Raw genomic sequence first — 9585 nt, 5'->3', positions numbered from 1 at the left:
CTGTGAATTTGATATATTTGCTGTCTTGTTTTAGCCAATGCTCCAGATTTTTTTTTCTTTTAGCTTGGATAATGGACTATTTTCAAGTAATGGAAAACTGTCATACTGGACATTCATGGACAATGCTGCTGACTAATTGTTGCTTCTCTTACATACATTGTAACCCTGAAAAAAAGACTGTCTCCTAAGACTACACCCTGAGATTGTGCCACCATAGATATGGTGGAATAAAAATTAAAAGGGGGGATTGCAACAGGGTGGTCCCCAGGAAAGGGGGAGGTTCCCTGCCCCTCCCAAGGGAGGGTGGAGCTGAGCAGGAGGAGGAGAAGCTGCAGAGGAGACTGAGGAAGGAAGCTGGATGGAGCCAGAAGGAGACCTGGAGGAGGCGCGTGGAGCCTAGAGACACGTGAAGAAACTGAGCTTGTCTTTTGGTCGTGGACTAGGTGACACAGATGTGGGTGAGAGCCGTGGGGAGGTGACAATGGCAGCTTTTATCTTGATGTTGATTTTGCTCTTTTCCTTCCGGGCTTGTCCAGTTGTTTGTGACCCTTTTCTGCGGGTCCCCACTGGAAGATGCTTTAGACTTGTAGCAGGCTTTGGGGCCTTGTTCTGGGCCGATCCTATATGGATGGAGTTTTACCCACGAGGGGACGGGTAACTTTGGGTGCTTCATTTAGAAACTAGACTCTTTGCCTTACCTGTATTGTTTCCTAGTTTTATTAAAGTTCCTTCCCAATAAAGTCTCATGTGTTTTGTGTTGATGCGGCGGATGGCAGAACCCATTTAGAATAGGCAGGTTTGCGGGGTTTGGGCTGCCCCTCTCCCTGTCCTATAACAATACCTCACCCCCCCCCCCGCCCCAATAGCCCATACTTGTGGCCTTTCAAAATATCCATCGTTTGTCATTTCATCTTTTTTTAATATAAGTAAATTCTAATATCCCCTGTCTTTCTTAGAAAAATGGTAACATACTGTGCATGCTTTTTCTTCCTTGCTTTTTACACTTAACAATATATCCTAAAGGTATAGTAATATATAGCAATATTTATTCCTTTTTTACATCCACTTAGCACTCTATTATATGACTCTCCAAAAGATGTTGACCTAATCCCCTCTTTTCTTTTCTTTCTTTCTTCCTTTTTTTTATTTTTTTTTTTGTGGGACCCTCCCGGTGGCCAGGGAACGAACTGGCGCTACAGAGGCTGTGGGTAGCCTCGCAGCCCAGCGCTCAACTGCTGCGCCACCAGGGGAGGCCCTCTAATCCTCTCTTGATGGAATTGAGTTTTCAGTGTTTCGACATCAGTTTACTTTTAGGAGAGAGTTGTAGAAGAGTAATTGCTAGTTGAAGAGCAAAAACAGGTAATTTTCTTAGATATTAACTGGCAGTCTTTAAACCTATTACTACTTTTTAATTTGCCATTTTCCTTCAAAAAAAACCCTATCTAGTCAAACATCTCAGACAGTTAGAAATTTCCTCTAAGCTTTCTTTTATTCCCTACCATCATTGAAGTAGACATAAAATTAAAATAATTTGCATTCTAAAGTCTCTGCTTTAATTCAAACCTTTTGGACATGTTTTCTCCTATATCATATTACTTTTGTCTTTTTGCGTAGACTGGAGTGTGTAACAAGCATTTGACTGGATGGATGGTCAGGGAATGTTTGCACTTAAAAAAATGATTCCCAAACTTGCACCTGAAGACTGAACAGGCACAGAGCCGAGAAAGAGCATTCTATACAGAGGGAAAGCAAATTCTAAGGTCGTGTGGTAAGAGGTTACATGAAGGCAAATGGAACTGGAAGAAAACTAATGAGCTAGAAGCATAAAAGCAAAAGAAAATAAATAGAAGAGGTAGGTAAAGGCAAAAATATGCAGAATTTATAGGCTAGATTAAGGCTTTCTTTTTTTATTCTAAGGTATATGGAAACTAAAGATTTTAAACAATGGGGTGATACAGTCAGATTTGGAGATAAAAAATCATTTTGGCTGCTGGGTGAAAAAAAAAAAATTAGAGTTGTCCAGCAAAAGATTGCAATATACTCTGGTAGCATAGATGGTGATGAAGTAGACAGAGTCAAGAAATATTTAAAAGTAGATTGAATTTAGATTACAAATAGACAAGGCTTAGTGCAGGATTGTCTAAGGGGTGTGCCCCATCACCATGCTTTTGCTTCTATGACTGATGAGCAGTGATACCAATCACTGAAATAGAGAACAATGAAAGCCAACCCAGGTGAGCAGAATGGAGGGTGGGGTGGAAATAGCGAGTTTTTTTGAACATGCTGAAACTGCCATGCATTTGAGATTCTAAGATAAGATAGTAAGCACTACATTGCAAATAAAGGTCAGAAGAAAGGTCTCCATTAATGATATGCATTTATGAGTCATCTGCAAATGGCGTAATTTGAAGTCAAGAATGTATATGGGAGGGCCTCCCCGGTGGCGCAGCGGTTGAGCGCTGGGTTGCGAAGCTGCCCGCAGCCTCTGCAGCGCCGGTTCGATCCCCAGCTGCTCCCCGGCCACCGGAGGAGGGTCCCACATGGCGCGCAGACCTCTCCTGCCGCCCGCTGCTCCCCTCAGCAGTGTACTTCGGTCCTTCTGCCTGCTCTGCTCCCCGCTCTGGCTCTGGTGAATTCTCTCACCCTCCCGTGCCTCTGACTGTACCCAGTGCTTATATAAATAAATAAACAAATCTTAAAAAAAAAAAAAAAAAAAAAAACATTTAAAAAAAAAAAAAAGAATGTATATGGGAATGCTGATGGATGTAATAAGGAGAGAGGCCTTTGCTAAGTCTTGAGAACTGACAAGATTAACAGGCCAGAAAGAGGAGAGTGTACAAATGTTAGAGAAATAACAGCCATGTGAGCAGGGCTAAAGGGAAGCCAGGGGAAAAGAGTGTTTCAAGGAGACAAATTTTAGTTTGTTGTTTGTTGTTTGAAGTTGAAGTAAAATGAAGTCTTAAAAAAATGATTATGATGGGCCTCCCCGGTGGCGCAGCGGTTGAGCACTGGGTTGCGAAGCTGCTCTCAGCCTCTGCAGCGCCGGTTCGATCCCTGGCTGCCAGGTGAGGGTCCCACATGGCATGCAGACCTCTCCGGCTGCCCACTGCTCCCCTCAGCAGTGTTCTTCATCAGTCTGCCTGATCTGCTCTCCGCTCTGACTCTGGTGAATTCTCTCACCCTCCCACGCTTCTGACTGTACCCAGTCCTTGTATAAATAAATAAATAAATAAATAAATCTTTTAAAAAAAAAGATCATGATGTATGCATTTTCATCTCGGTTATATTCCCCATACAATTCCCACCCCCCCCTTATTTTGACACTTCCTTCCTCCCCTCCTGCCCCGTGCAAAAATAAAAATGATGTAAAAAATATATAATATAAAATAAAGCTATTATAGCAAGTGAAAATTAACATAATTTGTTCTATTGACCTTATTATTCATAAGCTCTGGAACTTTCATTTATTCTGCTGGGTTCAAGTTACCATCTTGTGTCTTTTTCTTCCTAAAATTTATCCTTTCTCACACCCTTCCCTCTGTGCAGATCTTGTGAAATATATTATCAGTCACTAAAAAAAAAAAAAAAATGATCATGAGATTGAGCAACAGAGAAGTTACCAGTAACTTCTAGCAGGGTGGTTTCAGTGAAGTGGTGGAGATGGGAGTCACATGAGAGTGAGTTGAATGAATAGAGGTGAGAAAGTTGAAACAGCTTTCTCTGTAGAGAAGTTTGACTGGAAAGGAAAGTAACTGGAAGACAATGTGGGCTAAAGACATCTCTTAAAGACTGAAGCGGGCCTCCCTGGTGGCACAGGGGCTATAATTTCAGCGCTATTAAGCTATCGTGAGCCACTGTGGTGAGTTAGATCCCTGGCCAAAGAGCTAATCCACATGGTGCAGCAGACCTCCCCTGTCTCACCTGCTGCTCCCCTCTGCAGTATATTCAGTAGATCCAGCTGTCTGTTTCCCAATCTGTCTCTGGTGAATCTTCTCACCCCAGTACCTCTGGCCTAGAAACCAATTTGTGTATGCACCAATAAAAAAATCTTTAGGGCCCCCCTGGTGGCACAGCGGGTTTAGCACCACGCTGTGAAGCTGCCTGCAGCCTCTGCAGTGCGGGTTGGATTCCTGGCCTGCCAGGGAGAAACCCACGTGGCAGTGTAGACCTCTCCTGCCTCGCCCACTGCTCCCCTCAGCAGTGTCTTTGGTCCGTCTGCCTGTTCTGCTCCCCGCTCTGTCTCTGGTGAATTCGCTCACCCTCCCACACCTCTGACTTGTACCCCAGTTCTTGTATAAATAAATAAATCTTTTTAAAAAATACTGTTATTCTCATCCAGTGAGGTTTGAAAAAAAAATCTTTAGGGCTTCCCTGGTGACACAAGGGGTTAAGACGCAACCTATGAAGCTGTCCACAGCCACTGCAGCACGAGCTCAATCCCCAGCCAGGGAGCTACCCACATGGTGCAGCAGACCTCTCCTGTCTCATCTGCTGCTCCCCCCGCAGTGTATTTCAGTAGATCTGCCTGTTCTGCTCCCCACTCTGTCTCTGCTGAATCCTCTCACCACCCGCATCTCTGGCCTATACCCCAGTTCTTGCATGCATAAATATTTTTTTAAAAATCTTAAAAAAAAAGTAATTGCTGCTGCTTTAAAGACTGAAGAGTGGGGCCTCCCTGGTGGCACGAGGGGTTAAGATACAACCTGTGAAGCTGTCTGTAGCCACTGAAGCACGAGTTCGATCCCTGGCCAGCCAGCGAGCTACCCACATGGCACAGCAGACCTCTCCTGACTTGCCCACTGCTCCCCTCAGCAGTGTATTTCAGTCAGTCTGTCTATTCTGTTCCCCACTCCATCTCTGGTGAATCCTCTCACCCCCATATCTCTGGCCTGTACCCCAGTTCTTGTATGCATAAATAAATAAATCTTAAAAAAATAAAAATAAAGACTGAAGAGTATCCTGAATGCATGTGTGAATGCTGTAGTAGAGATGATAGGGACAAGAAGGGGGGAGAAATAACAAGAGCCCAAGCACCTGAGCAGGTTAGATGGAATTGGATCTCTACCGAGGAATTGGCTGACAAGAGTAGAAGTGACACTTCATCAGATGAAATAAGAGAGGAGGAGATGCGGGTAGGCACAGATGGGTTTGTTGATCTACTTGATAGGGTTAAGGAAGAGCAACCCTCCAATAGAATCTATTTCCCCAACTAAATTTGAGAATGGGCTGTCAGTTGGGAACAGTCATGGAGATACGAAGCTTGAGGACGGAGGTTCTGTAAAACAGATATTTCAGAGAACATGAGTCTATAAGAGAAATGTAATATGATAGTTGGACAGTGTTGACACTCATTTCACTTGTTAATTAGTGTTATTAGTGTTATTGTTCTTCTGTATTTAACATCTTGTTGTGTACATTTATTAAAATTGATCTCTGCCTGAGTTTGGTCTAAACCAGTTTATGGTCTTAATTCTCCCTTACATCTTATCCTGGATCTCACAGATGTAGAGCAGAAAGCACTTATGTGCTCTTACTTATGAAGGAGTACAATCCCTGGGAAGACAACTGACGGGCAAGGAAGGTGAAAGAATGAGGGTAGGAAAGCCAAAGTAAGGATGTCAGTTGTTGCAAAGTGCAGTTGATTGCTGGGTTCAAAAGACTCTGAAGAATGAGAACACTGTAGGACTGACCACTAAGGAGAGAAAGGGGTAAAAGGGAGTCAGACTTTATCCCTTGATCATATCTAAGAGCTCATAAGCATACCCCCTGTGTTTCCGGGTTACCTATGTCTGAGTATGGAAACTTAGAGGTATGAGGTAGGGCCAAGGCAACTTAGACCTGCGTGGACACTGTCAGAGCCCATATAGAGCTGGCTGACCCAGCAGCAGCTGGAATAAGGGATAGATAGTTCCAAAGAAGTGTCCAACAACTTACAACTGGGAATGTGGCTTACTTGATTTGATTAAAGCTCTATAACATTTTAGAAACAGACCAATAATGGAAATTGACTAATCTGTTTCTAAAGTCACTAATAGAAGTCCTCTAATCTGGATGGTGAACTGATCAAAGATTTTCAGATGTTTTCTATACAAAAGAAGAATTTCAGACTGGCACTGGGCACGCTAAGCCAGAAAACCATTTTTACGTTATTCTTTTTACCATTGTTTTATAAAAGGCGGAAGAGTTTCAGGGATTCTGGATGCTGATTTTTTTTTTTTTTTTTAAATCATATTAAAGTACCTCTGTCCTGCCATCTAGTGTTCACTAGTTTATCAAGGGGAGATTTGAAAGGAGTTGTTTATCTGTTTCTAAAAGGTGGAACTGGGGCTTCCCTGGTGGCACAAGGGGTTAAGATGCAACCTATGAAGCTGTCCACAGCCACTGAAGCACGTGTTCGATCCCCGGACAGGGAGCTACCCACATAGTGCAGCAGACCTCTCCTGACTCACCCACTGCTCCCCTCAGCAGTGTATTTCAGTAGATCTGCCTATTCTGTTCTCCACTCTGTCTCTGGTGAATCCTCTCACCACCCCCCAAACCTCTGGCATGTACCCTAGTTCTTGTATGCATAAATAAATCTTTAAAAAAATAAAATAAAAGGTGGAACTATTGATATTTTGTGACTGGAGAATTTCTAGCAATGAGGGGCTGCCCACAGCATTGAAGGAAATTTCTGGCTCTCCATTCCCATCCTTTCACTAAGAAACAATAACTACCCCTAGCCATTTTGAGGACTGAAACACCCCCACACATTTTCAAATGTGCCACAGCACCCCAATCATTGGGAACCTCTAAGGAGTGGTTAATGGTTAGCCCTTAGTTTATAGATTAGGAAACGGGCTCAGGGAAGCAGAATAACAAGGTCACACTAAACAGAAGAACACATACTCAGTAAAGATAAGTTATTTTCTGCATTCCTTCTACAGAAGACATACGATCCTTTTCTGTCTTTCTACCAAGTATCTTTAAGCCCTCTGCACTTGTAAAATTGTTTTCACATGGTCGTATTTCATAAAATGAGGTTCACTTGTAAGATCATCATGCTAACAAAGAGAGGGTGGATTTCAGACAAGAAAGAAGATCAAATACAAAATACAAAGATCATTAAGAGTTTGAGTAAGAGATAATAGGAGAAAACTTGAAAAAAAAAAAAGGCTATTAAGTCTAGAAATTAGAACGGAGGTTTGACAATGACCTTCTTGAATATGAAGGGCTTTCATGTAGGAAGGTATATATATGTAACATAGGATAGATAGTATCTAAAATAGTATGAGTTATTGGTGTTTGCATCTGGATAACATTTGTACAATGCTTGAAAGCTTACTAAATGTTTTAATATGCATCATATCATTTTAATAATTTTATAGCATTGATTGTGTTTAAAATAAACACGCATCTTATTACATACATATGTAAATACTAAAAAAAACAGACTTCACTGATAAAAACAAGAGAAAGGAGTGTTGAATATAAAACTATCTAATGATCCAGGTTTCAGTCCTCTAGGAAGATGTTGGGTATATATCAGTCCATGCCTGACCACCTAACATCTTAGTAATGTGGGGAATTGATTAAAGTAATTGAAAGTATAGGTATAAAGTATAGGAACAGGCTAGCTGAAAAAACCAAAAAATCACCAATCACAGTGAAATCAAGTACTAAGAGAGAGCTTATACACAGGGCAAATTGCAATCAGTGAAAACAAACCCTAAGTTTTTGAAAGCAGTGATGTTAGGAGCAGAGGATTTGGGACTCATGAGGCACAAGAAAAATGATATCAGAGATGATATCAGAGAGAAGCCTGGCTAAAAGAGAGCTTTGAAGAGAATTCTTTATGAGAATTACATGCAAACATCTTCTCGTTTCATTAGTCATGAGGATTGTCCATCCCCCTACCTGTGTAGTTAGCCAAATAACTAGAAGTGGGTACCTGATATAAGAGGTAAGATTGACTATGTGCTGGGTGTGAATATGTGTTTTTGTAGTTTTGCTATCTAATCAAATTTTATATCAAGGAATTATCTCCTTGCAGTGATGGCACTATTATACCTTCTTCTATGACATTATTCATTCAGCAAATATGGCACCACTATGTGCACTGACCTAGGCCAGGAGGATACAGTAGAAGACAAAATGAAAAATATTCTTGTCCTCATGGAGATTATTATTATTTTTTAATCTGTATGTCAGGGGTGGGTGGAAAGAGGAGTGAGTTGGAATAGGAGAGAGAGAAAATGAAGAAGTGTAAAAAGTCCAGTATGTAAACGGTGAGTAGTTTAACAGGGATAGTAAGGCAGGAAAGGAGAATTGAGACCACCTGGCAGGCCTCCCAGCCCCCAGTAAGTCTTCACTCTGGGCTCTCTGGCCTGCTCTCATGTTCTCTCTGCTTCTGCTTCATGGCTCTCCTTCTCCCTCAGCTTCTCTGCTCCTCCTGGCATCCCCGTGACACCACCCTTATAAGCCCAGTCTTAGGCCAGGTGAATCCCATCTACCTATGCCCACACCCGACTCCAGGTGCCCGCCATCAGGCATGCATTCGGGACCACAGTGTACTGTCATCTATCCTAATGGTGGCAGGGCAGAAAAGCCTGATACTTTTTACCTTACCCTACACCCAGTATGTAAAAATACATTTAAAACAACATGCATAGAAAAGAGAATAAAAAAAAATGCTTAAATATTAAGTGATTTTCTTTAGTTATAAAATTAAGAGTGATTTTTCCAAATATTTTTCTTTATACTTTGCAATTTTCATTAGTTTTTCCCTATGATTAGTATATACTGCTTTGCTAGAAACAATAAGAAACTTAATCACTTTTCAAAATATTTTTTTCATTTTCACTAAATAGAATGTTTTATACTCAGTACACTCAAGTATAATATATTTACTTTCATATATAGACTATATTTGCTTTAGATATATATTTAGATAAATATTTGCTTTAAGAATTGTTCTATAAAAAGTAAATAAACATTTCTGAAATATCATCTCCATCATTATTTACATTTTTTCTATTAAAATGTTATCTTTTTAAAAGTTCTGTACAAAATGCCCCAAGTTTCTCTCCCGTTATTCATTTATTGCTTAAACATCTTATGAGACAGTTATCATCTGTTCTGTTGAGAGAACATTGAGAAGCCGTGTGGGACAGCAGTTAAGAACACAGGTTGCAGAGGCAGGTTTGGATTTTATCTTGCTTCTCAGGAGCTGTGTGACTTTGGGCAACTCACCTAGTCTTTGTGCCTCAGTTTCTTCACACAGAAATAGTAAGAAAACAATGAGGAAAACCTCAGTGATTATTATGAGCATAATTTAGTTAATCCATACTCAGTATTTATTAAATGTTATTCATTGTTATCCTAAACTTAATTTTCCAGAAGACAAGGACACATTTTATATTTCTCCATACTCTCAACTATAATTTAGAACAGTGTTAGGAAAAGCATCCTATCAATTTTACATTCCTAGGACCTAATGGATGTGGTGAATAGGTTAGATTTGAGGTAGGGAAGGGGAGATCAAAATCTCAAGCAATTTTGTATGTTATCTTTGTAGTCCACCCCGTCAGGCTTTGAGGTAGGCAG

This window comes from Talpa europaea (genome assembly GCF_964194135.1).
Source record: "Talpa europaea genome assembly, chromosome: 9".
Taxonomy (NCBI): domain Eukaryota; kingdom Metazoa; phylum Chordata; class Mammalia; order Eulipotyphla; family Talpidae; genus Talpa; species Talpa europaea.
Note: the sequence above shows the minus strand (reverse complement) of the source record.